Source organism: Chroicocephalus ridibundus, chromosome 2, assembly GCF_963924245.1.
Source record: "Chroicocephalus ridibundus chromosome 2, bChrRid1.1, whole genome shotgun sequence".
In the NCBI taxonomy this organism is placed as follows: domain Eukaryota; kingdom Metazoa; phylum Chordata; class Aves; order Charadriiformes; family Laridae; genus Chroicocephalus; species Chroicocephalus ridibundus.
The window spans coordinates 84,459,027-84,474,824 of record NC_086285.1 but is presented as its reverse complement, the minus strand read 5'-3'; positions in this window follow the sequence as shown (position 1 = coordinate 84,474,824).

Sequence of the window (15,798 nt, the reverse complement as noted above, 5' to 3'; positions counted from 1 at the left end):
TCTGCAGGGTTGTTTCTCTCGCATTTTTCTCACAGCTGCTGTACAGAATTTTTTACTCTTTCTTAAATATGTTATCACAGAGGTGCCACCACCATCGCTGATTAACTTGTTTTTAGCCAGTGTGGGTCTGTTTTGGAGCCAGCTGGACCTGGCTCTGTCAACACAGGGGCAGCTCCTGGCCTCTTCTCACAGAAGCCACCCCTGCAGCTCCCCCCCCACTACCAAAACCTTGCCACATAAGCCCAATACAGAAGCAAATGTCAAGCATAACTTGCTTAATCTGCTCCTGCTTCAGGAGTACACAATGCTTATCTGAGAAGATACCTACTCAGGATTTGGGACATAAAGTCACTATTAACTAGTTACTAAACATTACATCAGAACCAGTGAGCTGACAGACCTGGTTCATTTCCATTGTCCTGAATTCAGACAGGAAATGAGAAGAGGAGCAGGAACATGTATATGTGGTCCACACTTAGTCTTCATTTTATTTCTGCTGAGGACCAGTAAGCTTGAGTCCTAAGGCAACTGGAGAAGAACAACAGGCAGTCCATATTTTATTTAAAAAAAAAAAAAACCCAACACCAAAACCAACCAAAACCAACCAAATAGGGTCACAGGGAATAAAGGAATTATATAATTATATTAGCTACGTGTGGAAAAACAGATATGGGACTTGCCAAATAGTAACCAGTATGATGAGAAGAACTGCATGTAGGATTTGCTTGTATTTCTGCATAGACCTAAAAATGAAAATAAACTTCAGTAGCCTTTTCTAGGCTGTTCACTTTTATCCTACAATATGCTTCTGACTAGTATTGCTTGAAGTCTTTATATTATTTGAAAATCAGTTACATTGGAAATCATTTATTTAAGAACAGAGAATCACACCAAATGAGGAATTAGGGCAAAAACTTATGTTGCTAAAAGTCTGTGTTTATATTTTATCATTTGCTGTCCAGCTATTGAGTATTGTGAATACATATCAGTCAGATGTGATTAAAGACTTGCTTTATCAGTTCAAAACTATCAGAATTAAAGTGATTTTATCACTATCATAATTGCATATGTGATGCGATTTATTCACCAGTCTTTAACATAGGTGTTCCTGATTTCAACTATACTGAACTTAAGTGACTGCATTTCTTTTCTAGTACGTGGCAAAACAAAAGAGTTTGCATAATCAGGTATGATACAGCACTCTGTCCTCTTTGATGGCTAAGTGCCTGTAGAATCTGTGAAGAATCTCCACCTGTTGGGACTTTTTGATGCAGCTGTTCTTTATCCAGCCTTGAATTTGCACTAGATATGCATCTAGTAGCTATATTTTCATGCCACAGGTAGATGCAAAAACCCCTTATATTTTTAGTTTTTAATGCATTTTTCAACACTTTTTCATAGAATCATAGAATTTCCTAGGTTGGAAGGGACCTTTCAGATCATTTACTCCAACCATCAACCTAACACTGACAAAAATCATCACTAAACCATAGCACTAAGCACTATGTCTACCCATCTTTTAAATACCTCCAGGGATGGTGACTCAACCACTTCAGATATTTTCAGACTTGCTTTAGCAACAGTTTGTAAAATAGAAATAGTCACAGAATGGTTTGGGTTTGAAAGGACGTTAAAGATCATCTTGTTACAACCCCCCTGCCATGGGGCAGGGACACCTTCCACTAGACGAGGTTGCTCAAAGCCCCATCCAGCCTGGTCTTGAACACTTCCAGGGATGGGGCATCCACAGCTTCTCTGGGCAACCTCTTCCAGTGTCTCACCACCCTCACAGTAAAGAACTTCTTCCTGATATCCAATCTAAATCTACCCTCTTTCAGTTTAAAGCCATTGCCCCTCATCATATCACTGCATTCCCTCATAAAGGGTCCTTCCCCATCCCTCCTGTAGGCCCCTTCAGGTACTGGGAGGCTGCTATAAGGTCTCCCCGGAGCCTTCTCTTCTCCAGGCTGAACAACCCCAACTCTCTCAGCCTGTCCTCACAGCAGAGGTGCTCCAGCCCCCTGATCATCTTCATGGCCTTCCTCTGGACCAGGCCCTCCCCTGGATCAACAGTAAGTTGATCATATTGTAGTTCATACTTCAATAGTATGATCTTGTTAATGTTTTTAATATTTTAATGGAACTTTCAGGGAAGAAAACCTTTTCTATTTGTTTTCTTTAAAGAAAAGCAAGTAAGGGTGCCAAATCCTTTAATAATGAATTTAAAAAGTAAATAAAGTATGTCTAGTTTGTATGATATATTCTTAAATCTGGCTATTTCTATGCAGACATTGTAGTAAAACAAAGAAAATCAAGGAAAACTTTACAAATGAAAAGAAATATATTTAAAAATCAGTTTATTCACTAAGTTCCTTTTTTTTTTTTTTCCTAATCACTGTGCATTAGGCACATTCTGTAAGACCAGGGATATTAGGTCTTCACTGAAAATTTAGAGTGTAGTAAGAATCATTTTACTTAACATAGTTTTCCTGAATAAACTGTGAATTGAGCTTCATACTCCAAAACAAATATTTGCATCTTCAAATTGATATAATCCATTTACCGGTGAGTCTAGCAAGCTCTTCTCTGAAATGTCACTGTCCCGTATGCAGATGTAAAATTTGCTTGCTATTCCTTTGATATTGGTATCAGAATCAAGGAGTTGTGCTAAACTTGAATCAAAAAACCATGACTGTGAATAACAGGAAAGTAGTCAAAGCTGTTCTGGAACAGAATAATTAAAGGTATTGCTCCATATATGAAAGGTTGAAGAGAAATGTTTTTTAAATTCCTCTGGAGGGAAGGCGTTGTCTTTAGTTACCGGAATAAAAGCTAACTCTCTGTCATATGGTTGTCTGAGTATTGAATGTAGATATTTAAACCTTTGGGGCATAGGGGAGGGTACTCTGCAAAGGTGCAAGTTTTTTACCATTTCATATGAGAACCTGAGTAAAATGTCTTATATTATCATTACTTTATTGGAGTACAGTGGTCGTCCTTACAAACTCCCCCAAAAAAGTTAAAAAATAAAATCCTCAGAAATTTGCTATTTGGCCCATTAACAAAAAGGATGTTGAAGAAGGATGTAATTAGCTATACACAAAATAACTATTTGGGTCCTTCCACAGGCTTCATCTTCCTTCAGGAAATATCCACCTGCTCCGTCATGGGGTCCTACAGAGGCGACAGTGCAGACACCTGCCCCAGCGGGGTCTCTGCCGGGCCCGCGGGGGCGTCTCCGCGGGGCCGCCCGGAGCCCCTCCTCCCCTCCTCCCGCTCTCCCCTCGGGGCTCGCAGGGCTGTTTCTCACCCGGTTTCCCTCAGCCCTGGCTGCCGGGCAGCGTTTTGCCCTTTCTGAGCCAGGCTTTCCCCGCGGCGCCCGCCCGTGGCTGAGGGGCTCAGCTGTGCCCTGCGCTGGGGCCGTTGGAGCCGGCTGGAACCGGCTGTGTCCGGCACGGGGCAGCCCCGGCCCGGCAACACAGGGGCCGCCCCGCAGCACCCGCCGCCGGCACCGGGGCACCCGCACCTAATAGAAATACTTTGTCTTTTTTAATACAGAAACCTGTAAAAGTTATCTATAGTTGCAAATTAGGTTTATTATAAATTTTTAGGAATATGTTGGACACATACATCGAGTTCTATCTTCTTCTCCCTTTTCCTTTTTTTTTTTCCTGCACTTTGAGGGTATATTTCAGAGTTTTCCAGAGATAATTTTGCATGCCTTCATCAGGTAAAATAAATGGTCACAGTTTACTTGCATCTTTGTGGCAGGTGAGAGTGCTACTCTCTGCATGGTGGATACTCCAGGCCATATCTGCCTTGCCTTCATAGAATCATAGAATAATTTGGGTTTGAAGGGACCTTTAAAGGTCATTTAGTCCAACTCCCCTGCAATGAGCAGGGACATCTTCAATGAGATCAGGTTGCTCAGAGCCCCATCCAACCTGGCCTTGAATGTCTCCAGGGATGGGGCATCTCCCACCTCTCTGGGCAACCTGTTCCAGTGTCTCACCACCCGCATTGTAAAAAATTTCTTTCTTATAGCTAGTCTAAATCTATCCTCTTTTAGTTAAAAAACATTACCCCTTGTCCTGTTGCAATGGGCCCTGCTAAAATCTCTGTCCCCATCTTTCTTATAAGTCACTTTTTAATCCTAAAAGGCTGCTGTAATGTCTCCCCGGAGCTTTCTTTTATCCAGGCTGAAAAACCCCAGTTCTCATTTTGAGGTGCTCCAGCCCTTGGGTCATCTTCACGGCCCTCCTCTGGACTCGCTTCAACAGATCCATCTCCTTTCATGTTGGGGACCCCAGAGCTGGACACAGTACTCCAGGTGAGGTCTCACCAGAGCTGAGTAGAGGGGCAACCCTCAACCTGCTGGCCACGCTTCTTTTGATGCAGCCCAGGGTAAGGTTGGCCTTCTGGGCTACAAGCACACATTGTCAGCTCTTGTCCAGCTTTTCATCCACCAGTACCCCCATCCATGAGGAATGCTGTTCCCACAGGCTCTTACTTAACCCACATTCCATGCAGGAGAGTTTCAGTGCTTCACAGGGTGGTATCTGATGTAGAGCGATAAATGTACTGAAACACTTACCAGAAGAGATAGGAAGATGATCAGAGGGGAAACATGAGAGAACACAGGGAATACACAAATCTTAGCTTCTCTAGAACTATTGTTTATTCCATGCCATGTACAAGTAGATTCAAATCAAGTCTGTACTTAAGGCTTCCTTAGTCAAATATTTTTTTGTTTAGTGTCAGAGTTTAGAGAATGAATAGAAAAAATATTTTTAAAAATTCTCCAGTCGGTTTTATCCATTAGTTCAGCATCAAATTCTGCTAGTTTAAAAGGATTCCTTTTGTGTTCCTCTGCCTCTTCATTGGTATGCCTTTGCCACATTATTCAGTGTGTGCACGAAATATTTCTGGGTTTGATCTGTCATTAGCAATGCTGAGAACGCGCACAATTTTCTGAACAGTGTCATTTTAAGTAAGCATTAATGTTTCATGTTGACTCATGGCAGTAACTGTGACAAAACATTTTTCTTGATATGCTAGTAGAGAAAGTATAGTACTTTTCAACGTGTCTTATGAGTGCTATAAATTAAATGTCGGTGTATTCACCAAGGTTCTTCAGAAATCTGAATTCTGCAGGGGAGCTCTTAAGGCACTTATAAACCCACTGTATTTCTCTCTTGGTTAAAATCTGCATCATTTCACAGTAAATATTGTGTACACTATATTTAGGTCAAAACTATACTTGTTCTAATAAAAACGTTAAGGTATCTATGGGTGACTGTCTTGGAATCTATTTTATGTTCTATAGGAACAGCAAAAAATAAACAGAAAACAAACACCACCACCACCCCACCATCCCCCCAGATTTTTGTGAAATATTCTTGGTCAGGGAGAAAAAAAACTTTATTACATGCTAGGACAAGAACATATATTTCTGAATAGTTGAACTGCATTTATTGCAAAAGTATCTCAAATTTAATTAAAATTCTAGCTTTAAAATACTGAAGTATTAAATTATTTTGAGCTGAGAAATTGAAACTATACATGTTAATGCCTCATCATCAATTCTGAAGCCTGCCCTGCTAAAATATCTAGCTTTAGTTGCCTTCCATTCCTACCAGAAAAGATGTAGTTCACTTGAAAAGTGGGTTGAATACTATTTACTTTGTGAAGTTTATGACCAAAATGATAAAATTTACTTTCCAACAAAAATATTTTGTTTTAATCAGTTGACCTTTCTGTGCTCTTCTCTTCATATTATAGCCATAAGCTAATGTTTAAGTATTCCTGCTAAGAAATATGAAAACTGCCAAGGATGCTTTAAAAACCTTTTATATTAAGGTATTAATTCATGATTTAAATGAATGTTTTTAAAGAGCTGAGAGAGAAAAGAACACTAATAAGCAATGGTCTGGAGCTTTAACCCTCATGAAACAATGTACATACCAACTGACTACGTTTGACAAATAGACTTTTGGAATAAAAAAACCTGTTTCTGAAATGAATTACTTGATCTCCCGAATGAAAATGCAGATGGCTTTGGTAGCAAATCAAGACAGCTGAATGCCTCTTTTGTCCTTGCATCACAGTAATTCTTTTCTGTCCCTCTCGATATTATATGTGAAATACAGGGAGAAAACTGGTTGCTGCATCAGTAACCATCAGTTGATTTGATATGGTGGAATAAAAGACTTCTGAGAGTAAAGGATGAGGCAGATAAATTGAGGAGGAAAGCAATATCAGCATCTAGAAAAGCAAGCATAAAGTTGACAAAGAGATTTGGAAGTACAAAAACCTGAAGAGCACTACTGATTGCATGATGAAAAATGAAAAGGACAACTGCCTACTTCTGATTCTTGAATCACCGCAGAATGTTTTCTTGCATTGTATCTTCCTTCTGTTTGCTAGTACCACTGTTTAGTCTGTGAAAGAAAAAAACCACATTTAATAATTTCAGGAAAATACGAAATTTCTCAAGAATAAAAAAGACCAATGTGTGTGTATGCGAAAAAGCATGCAATATTTCAGATAATATTTTTTTCAAGTTTTACTATTTTAAAACTATGTTCTAGGGGAATATGAAGCCCCTAACTATAACTGTATTACTCATTTTATGTATTTCCTTATTATTTATATAATTCTGTAACTTATCCCCCTTTGTAAAAAGCCTGGATGCATCTTCTCAATAACTCCTCCTAGATACTGAAAGCTGATTATACTTCCCCCTAAGCCAAGCTGAACAAGTCCCAGAGCCTCAGCCTCCCCTCACATGGCAAATGCTCCAGCTCTGGTCTGCTTGGGAGCCCTCTGTTGAACTCACTCCAGCTGGTCAGTGTTTCTTGTGCTGAGGAGCCAGAAATTGGAGAGAGTATCCAGATGCACTCTCACAAGTGCTGAACCGAGGGGGATAATCCTTTCTCTTGATGTCCTGGCTGCGCTCGTATGAATACGTTCCAGGGTGCTGCTGCCCATCTCTGCAGGCAGGGCACGCTTCTGGCTCATGTTCAGTTTGTGTTTGCCAAGGCCCCCAGGTCCCTTAATGCAGAGCTGCTCCCAGCCGGGCAGTCACTGGCCTGTGCCCTTGGCACCAGTGCTTCCTGCCCAGGGGCAGCACACAGCCTTTGTTCTTGAACTTCATGAGATCCTTTTGGTCCATTTCTCTAGCCTGTCTAGGTCCCTCTGCATGGCCTTGAGTGTATTGACTATTCTCTCTAATTCAGTGTCGAATATTCTCGATATGCTCAATAGATGTTGGTCTATTTTCTGAACAGATAAGAGGTACGCTTCTCTCTTCCTTGCCCTCTCACTTTCCTGATGCTATTCAGTTTCTCATAGCATTTTCAAATAGTGTCTTAAATGGGAGATTAATTTATACTGCAGAATCAGTGGCCAGTTTAAATGTAGTTGAAATGTAAGTATTATTTTAATACCTTTCACGTAGATAGAGGCTGGGAGGGTGGTAGTATTTTGGAAAAGGTTCTTAGAATCTGAAGAAGAAAACAGTTTCTGTTGCCTGTTTTCCAAGATTTGTTTCTGTTTGTAGAAATCTGGAGTTGAAATTCTTGACAAGAAGAAAGTCATCATTATTTATCTGTAGAAGGATATTTCAGATGCTTTGCTAATTTGCCTTGAAAACCTGTGCTTAATTAATTAAATTTTAAAACTGTCACTTACCCCTCACTTGCAATTAGCAGAGCTCTTTTATCACTGTTATGGCTTATTGCTAACCATCTTCATTCTTTGATGAGTTGCAGCACCTTTACTGAAGTACCTTTTACCAAGAATTAGTTTTCCAGTTATACAATCATGACTACCACCTTGGTATTTTCATTTTACTTATTTTGCTTCCTACTTTGTCTTTCTGGAGTAATGCTCAGAGATACCATAAAGATTGTGCAACCTGCAGATTACTGAGCATACCTCATATAGTAAAGGCACACATTTGTTTTCTCCTTTTTAATTCCTGCAACATTGCCATTTTACTCTTCTTCGGATTTGCTGACTCTTGAGTAACTCATTCCTCCAGATTAATGGTTGGAAGATTTGGGAAAAAAAATATTATTTTCCTCCTTGCATCTCTTCTGTTTAGTTAGCATATTACGTAACCAAAAAGACTCAAAAAATTACCATTGAATCTTCTTTTATATCTATTGCATATCATTGAATCCTCTTCTGTATCTATTACATATATAATGTTAGCTGTTACTTCAGCTTTTTTATATTGACACTATCATGGTGGATGCTACTTGACTTTCAGGTTCTGTGAAGGGCTTGAAAATTCCTCCTGTGGTGGAAAAGGGTCCATGAATACGTGACTTAATTCTTTTATTTCAAGAACCATTGATGTTGATTCCAAGGAGAGAGAGAGGAGATTTTCTAGAATATGTTAGAGACCTGTATAGACTATAAGAGGCTTTAAATGGGAATTTGGAGGTAGAATGGTTGAGATTATCACTGAAAAAATATCTGGAATTTTGACTCCGAAATACTTGCCTGACCAAGCTAATACTTCTAAAACTAACTTGTCTGTTATACCTATTGGCCTGTTGAATTAAGAAAGTGTAACTGATTTCTGAAATAAGTCTCAAATATGCATCTGCCATGACTTTATACAATTCAAGGTTCGTCATATGGCTGTTTTGAAAACATGACAGTGTGACTGATATAGTTAAGAATGCTTCTAACCGGTTCAAGTTTCAGCAGGCACTTGTTTGATTAAAACAGTGCCTTAGTCTTGAATGTTACAAAAATAAAAACTGTTTATTTTGGAGTGCATAAATTCTAGCATTTGGTGGGGATTTTTTTCTGCATTGGAAGCCTATTTTGCAGTGTAGTCATGGGCCATTGATAGCACTGCAAAAGACATATTTGCATATTTGCAAGAGAAGGACATCAGTGATTAATAAAGTAAGGGGAATTTTCAAGAAGTACTTTAAGGAACAAATGCATATATTTACAATTACTCTTATGTTTTCTATATAAGCAGAGTAAATCAGGGTGAGAGCTATATTTTTAAAGCATGAAGCACTGAGCTTTAACTGTGGAGGCAAAGAAATACCTGTATAGTGTTGAATGGAGGGAGCAGTCTGGATTTTGTTACATGGAGGCCTGCTGAAATTCACTTTTCTTATGTTGCCTGTATTAAAATGAAAAAAAAAAAAACAACACACATTGTAGTGGTACACATTTGTCTACACATATATTTTTACTCTACAGAAAAGTATTTATAAGATTCATTCATAAATATCTACTATATTTTGTGAGCCATGCTTGAAGCACCTACATTCTGGTTTATTTCTATTTGTAAATATGTGTTGGGAAGTGAGCACACTGGCAGGAAGAAGGGAAACTATGGTTTTTGCTGATCTCAGGATGGTAGCAGCCTGCTTAACCCTCAGATAAGGCACAAAAACTAGGAGAAATAGCAAAGCATCTTTTCTCTCTGTGTACCAGGCAAAGGAAGCATTTTTCTTTAGGTGTGAGAAAGAAGTCACATTTACTGATTAAATACTTTCAAGCTGGCACTGATAATTTATTGTCCTAAAAAGCCTACAGCAGCATTTGTGATCTGCGCATTCCCAGTATCCCTGAATGGTACCGATTTGTAGTGAAAAGAAGAATCAGAAAGGTATGTCAAAAAGGTAAAGATTTTTGCTTTTTTTTTTTTTTTTTACTTATATGTGTACACACGTTGTAGTTGCTTTTCACAGAAATACATAATAAAAGACATGACAAGCAAAAGAAGAAAAAGGAGCAGCACATAAATGAAACACTAAAGATACTGTTGCATAAAATAGATGTGAATTTTTAAATCCATTCTGATAGAGGAAACTTCTGAGAGCTACTGAAAAAATGTTTTCTGTTGAAGTTAAAACTTAAAGGGGCAAAGGAGTCTGCCTTACTGGGATACTTTAAAGAAATTTAAAACAAATTTACACCTGGTAAGTAACTTCTAAACTTCAAAATTACTGATACTGTTATCAGTGCTGCTTATTATAATCATGAAGAAGATTATATTCTAACTGAAGTACAGTTGTATCCAAAATAAGTGTCTAACTCTGGAAGAAGATTTTGACTTCCCTTCTAAGTGATACTCAGCAATCTGTAACAAATAATCATTTTAACTTTTAAATGGAACTTTTTTGTACAGACCAGGAGAAATCACTACTGAGAAATCACTACTGCATTCCAGCACACATGCTTGGCAACACTACTAGCGATGAACTTTTACATATTTTCAGTGTGGTCCTACTCTACTCTGTCCACCATAGACAGTAACAAAACAACAAAAAGAGAGCAACATTGGGATTCAGGACTGATAGGGCTTTTCAGAGAAGGAAATGCCTGGAGAATGGTTGACAACAACTAAAGTTGGATGTGCATTTGTTTTGGTTTTGTTTAGTTTGGTTTGTTTTTTTAATTGTAGACTGCTTTTTTTCAATGGTATTCAGGCTTCAGAGGTATCTTGCAGGCCAAGCTGAGATGGTATGGCTGAAGTGCTGTTGTTCTCTTGCAGAGAGGGAAGAAGACTGTTTCAGTAACATTTAGGAAGCAGTTTGTGCCTACAGCCTCCTGTAGGAACCTCCCAGGAATTCTTCTACAGAGATACGAGGCATCTCAGCATGATTACTCCTACAACGTCAGGAAAAGTAGGCTGAGGAAAACTATCCAGTGCTTCCTAGAAAAGCTTTAGTACCATAACATGGATAAAGCTGAGTGCCTGCAGAAACAGTATCCCTTCTCCATAACTGGAGAAAATTTCTTTTGTTCTGGAATGAGAGCTGGGGTGCCAAAAGAACTAGAGCTTTCAGCATGTTGAGTAAAAATACTCTGCTTTCAAAATCTATATTTAGGTTTTCCTTATTGATCCATGCAGGACGAGTCAAATGTTAGTCCAAATCAAAGATTAAGTACTATTCAGGAGGAATAATAGTTTGTGCTATCTCAGTCTTCACAGTATATAGAACTGCTGTGTGACAGACCAGTTGAATTAATAAAAAGCAGAGTTAAGTAGGGGAAGCACTAACAAATATCCTCCTTTTGGATATTTATTACTAAAGGTTACCACTAGACTAACAGTTCTGGATACCTCAAGTATGTAGTTACTCACAGAACAATCATGCCACAGGCATCCTGGCTACAGGGTCTTCTACTCTGGTCCACTGTAGTGTGCTGTTACCCAGAGAGGTTCTCAGGATGAAAGTGTCTGTACTAAAACAGCCGAGATGTGTAGTGAGATACTGATGCTGATCTAAAATTCTATCCCCCCCCAACCCCTGCAATGCTTTTTGTTAAGCTTAATATTTGCTGCTGTAAGCATATCAGCCTCTGCAAGATTCAATCCTTTCATTTTATTTAAAAATATGAATATTTAGTTAGATTTTTGATTGGAGGCTAACACTATATACAAGGGATGTCACCTTACTCACTACCAAAGGAGAACTACAAGATTATGCTGCATATCAGCACTTAACAAACCTGGTTTAATCGAATTGTGTTTGTTATTTTTCCTTGCAACCACTTTTCCCGAAAGGATGAGGTAACAGAGAACGAGAATGTAGAATTGTTCTGTGAAACACGATAGTATGCTGTAAATGTTTGACCTTTCCATCATTTAAGCAGTAAGACACTCCAGGGTGTGCTGTTGAAGCATAATATTAACACAGCTCACCTACATTGAGTTTAGTATGCATGCTGAAATCATACAGTAATGGGCACCCTGGAGTGCTTTATGGAAGTATAAAATGCCAGATAAATTGTTAGAGGGGTTTCTTATGTCTATAGTGTTTTTAAATGATTAACACAAAGTTATATTTAAAAACAAAACAAACAAAACCCCCCACTTAACCATGAAGAGCTCTTAAATAAATCCAAAGGTTTTCTAATTATTATTAATTGTATCTATTTGTTGGTATTCAAAGGCCAACTTAGCCTAGGGCATGTTGCCATAATCTCTAGTATAAAATACACAGTAGTAGAGAACTCCTGTCTGGAGAGAGACTAATTGAAGTAGATAAACTAGCTAGTTTTGTATTTAAGTGTAATTACTAAATAGGATTAAACATATGTGCAATCACTTTGCTTCCATGTTTGTGTATTCTCAAACTACTCAGTAGCTCAGTTACTTGACTTATTACTTTCCAGGGCTTTGTCACAAATGTATATTTGTATCTCTTTCTAAAGTTTTACTGTGTCTCTTGCCACCATTAGTTGATAACTTCTTTTTTCATTTTTCCTCTTTTGCGCGCTCTTTTCATGTATGAATTTCCTTTGCCTCTTTGTATTCAATAGGTGCCCTAATAGGATTTAGAAACAAGAAGAATATATCAGAAAGTTCACCTAATAATTAATTGAAAATCCTGTTATATAGACCTGAATTTGCCTTTAACTTTTATGCTGAAGTCATTATCTTATTTGTAGACCTGGCTGTAGGAAACCTGTTGTCAAACCATCATATGAGTTTATGTGTGCTCCTGTGTGGTGTCACAGCCTCTCCCTCACCCACATCTCTGATAGTCTGTACATAAAATAAATAAAAATGTTATGTGGATCGGCAACTTGGAAGTAGCTATCACTTTAATCTTTGAATGCTCACTTTTTATGATTGATTCTCTGAACTACACGGCTTGAACTGTAAATGTAAATTTTGTGCCTTTTTTAACCATTTTTTGGAATGTTAATATTAATGGTGCTATAGGAAGATTCTACAGGGAGGCACAGAGAGAATTGCCAACTGGGCACAGTATAACATAACATAGTACTTAGCAGCTTCTGGATAGGGCAGAGATATGGGAAGTGTCATGTGTAAAGGTGGATAAGGAACAAAATAACTGGCTCCCTCAGAAATAAGATCAGCTGCTTAAGGCATAAGCTTCCTCCTGTATGAAGTTTTTTCCCAAAGGCAACACAAGAACTTGGGGGGCGTGAGAGGAATGGACAGAGATCATACCACGTTCAGTGATTCCAAAAATTGTTTGGATTCCCATGAGATGAGATGCGTACAGGTGATCCAACTTAGCACACTGTAGAAGTTGTTAATCCTTTGGAGCTTGTGTTAGACAAGGTAGAAGTAAATGTTAATTATTTTTATTTGTTGGTTTTTTTTTCTCTTTTTTCTCCTACAAACACTTGGAAACTGAAGATTTTATTTATATAATGAACTAATCCTACAACTAGTGACATTAGTTATAACCCAAAATTTCAATATTAAACAATGCATTTCCATAGATTATTGACCACAGTACCAAAGCAATCCACTTGCAGATTTTGGAGCGTCTAACCACCTTCCTATAATTCCATGTGTAGTTCATAGATCTAAAGGTAAAAGTGCAGTGGAGGTGAGGGATGTTCTTGTGTTACAAAAGGCAGGTTCAAGAAGTATACTTTGCAATTGTAGCAGAAGGGATCTCAACTTGCTATTACTGATTCTTAGAGAGGTAATCCGTAGTTTCAGGCTGGCATTTAAACTGAAATGGAAGGAAACTGGGTTTAATGTTCCATAAAAACTGTAAAGAAGTAAACTTTCCTCACAGTAAGGGAATTATCATTAACAATACTATAGGAAATTATCCATCCTGGGATAACCCAACAGTAAATAATTTCTTTCCATTCTGACCAGAAATTTTGGTCATTCAAGCACTCAAACTTAATAAAGTTTGTGAAAACTGATATATTGTCTGAGGGAAATGCACAGAATTCCTCTATTGTTTGGTTTTGCCTTTCTAAAAACTCAGTGTTATTGTTTTAGATAATTTCCACTTGACCAAAAAGAAGCGCACTCTCCTTTATTGATGAATGATACCTGCATGGAAGGCCCATTTTTGCCTCAGGAACATAGTTTGACCACAGGGCACATTTATTTTAAATGACAGGCACCAGCCAAAAATGTGCAGTGATGATCTTGTTTACTGGTGGAGAGATCAGTAAAGCGGTGTTTCTGCGTTACTGAAAGAAGAACAGATTCAGAGCCAAAGCTTACATCCCTCTCCTCTCTTAACTTTGGCACACACCTGAGTTGTTAAAATCATTCACGTTTCCATTGTGGAAGCAAGAGAGTTAACGTCTCATGGACCTTTGTAGGCCTCACTAGTTAAGAAATATTTGCAGCTAATGGTCTTGTCAGTCAGCATAATTTAGTTAACAAGAGAGAGGATTACTACTGTCAGGGTGTGCTGTCTAGACCCTCATTATCAGAAGGATTTCGATCACTCTTGTTATTTACCGTATCCTGCTTATCTGGCACAGCATTGGTGAAGAATGGATTCCATAACCTAAAGGTATATAAACTCTGTCCCATATGGGAAGAGTTCATATCAGCAGAGTCTGACGCATTGCTGCTGTGCGTTCTCTCCTGTAGCTGCAGTAATACACTGCTGCTGTTCTGACCCTGTGTTTTTTTCTGCAACACCATTAACTTTGATGAAAAGGCAGTTTTCTGCAACATCAAAATTGCTGTTCCCTTCAGAAGGACCTGTGAGACAAACCTTTGTAAAATGTATGCCCTGAATGAGGTATCATGTTTAATAGTATGTTGAATCAGGAACATGCGTGGACGTGTATGTAAATTCCCTAATTGAGCTACAAAAAACTGTTTCTGATCAAGAAAACCACTGTTAGGATTAATGTTCTTTGTACAAACATAATTTTCCGTATTGATCCAGTATGTACATGCAAACTTTAACTAACCTTTAAATTCCTGATCATGTGGTGGTGTGTTTTTTTGTTTTCCTTTTTTTTGTGGGGGATGTGGTGGTAGGGGAAATGTTTTCTGATTTGTGTACAGAAATAGTACAAGATACCTTAAACATTGCGGGAGTACAGCTGTAAGACCATTGCATTTGTGCAGGTAATATGTGTGCATAAGTGAAACGAGTGCAATTTGGGAAAGTACAAACAACACAGAAACAGAAAATTACAAGTTAGTGAACATGTAGTCTGTTCTGCTGGTAAATAGAATGTATTAACTTCTGCTCTTATTTAACCAGTCCTCTTAAGTGCAAGCCCAAGCAGGAGAAAAGTTTAGGCTGGGACTGTGAAACTAGAGACCATAGTTTGTTTGTCTGGTTGCCTAAAATGGCTGCAAAGGATACGAAGTTAGTGATAAAGTGTGCCAAATGCTGTGGAATTCCATTTAAAAAAATACTGTGACATATCAATGACTGAAACTGGGTTATTAATTTTATTAAAATATATATTTGTTACAGAAGAACAGACCCCTATCTAGGTCAGATGCAAGCGAGAAAAAAGTTAATTGCCTGGAAAAAGTAGGAAGGTCAGACTCAAAGCCAATAATTACAGGGACGAGACCTCTTTAAATGAGAAGGAGAATGAAGATAAACATTAAATTTCATTACTAAGCGATAAATGACTTATGATTGATTTAGTTTTCACTGCAGTCACACATTTCAAAATGTCACATTTACACTCAAATAACCTTTCCAGGGACACAAGAACCTGTGTGGGATGTATAAATATTTTGCTAAATGGTCTCATGCTTCACTAAGTTCTCTCCATTTGCAATTCATTATTTTGTTCATTTAAATGAGAAGTGGTGTACTAGCTTTTTTAAAGAAACCAAACAAAAATTCCCTTTCTTTTAAAATATGAAAATACCTTCTTGCTCTAATATAATGCAAAATATAATTAAACCTGAATAAAACATATACAATTTCAATTCTGAAGTAATTCTCAAATGGATTTTTTTAGTTGTTATTTAGATTTTCTAGCAACAGTTCTTCTGTTTGTTTTGGGGTTTTGGTTTGTTGTTTGTTTTTTTTCCCC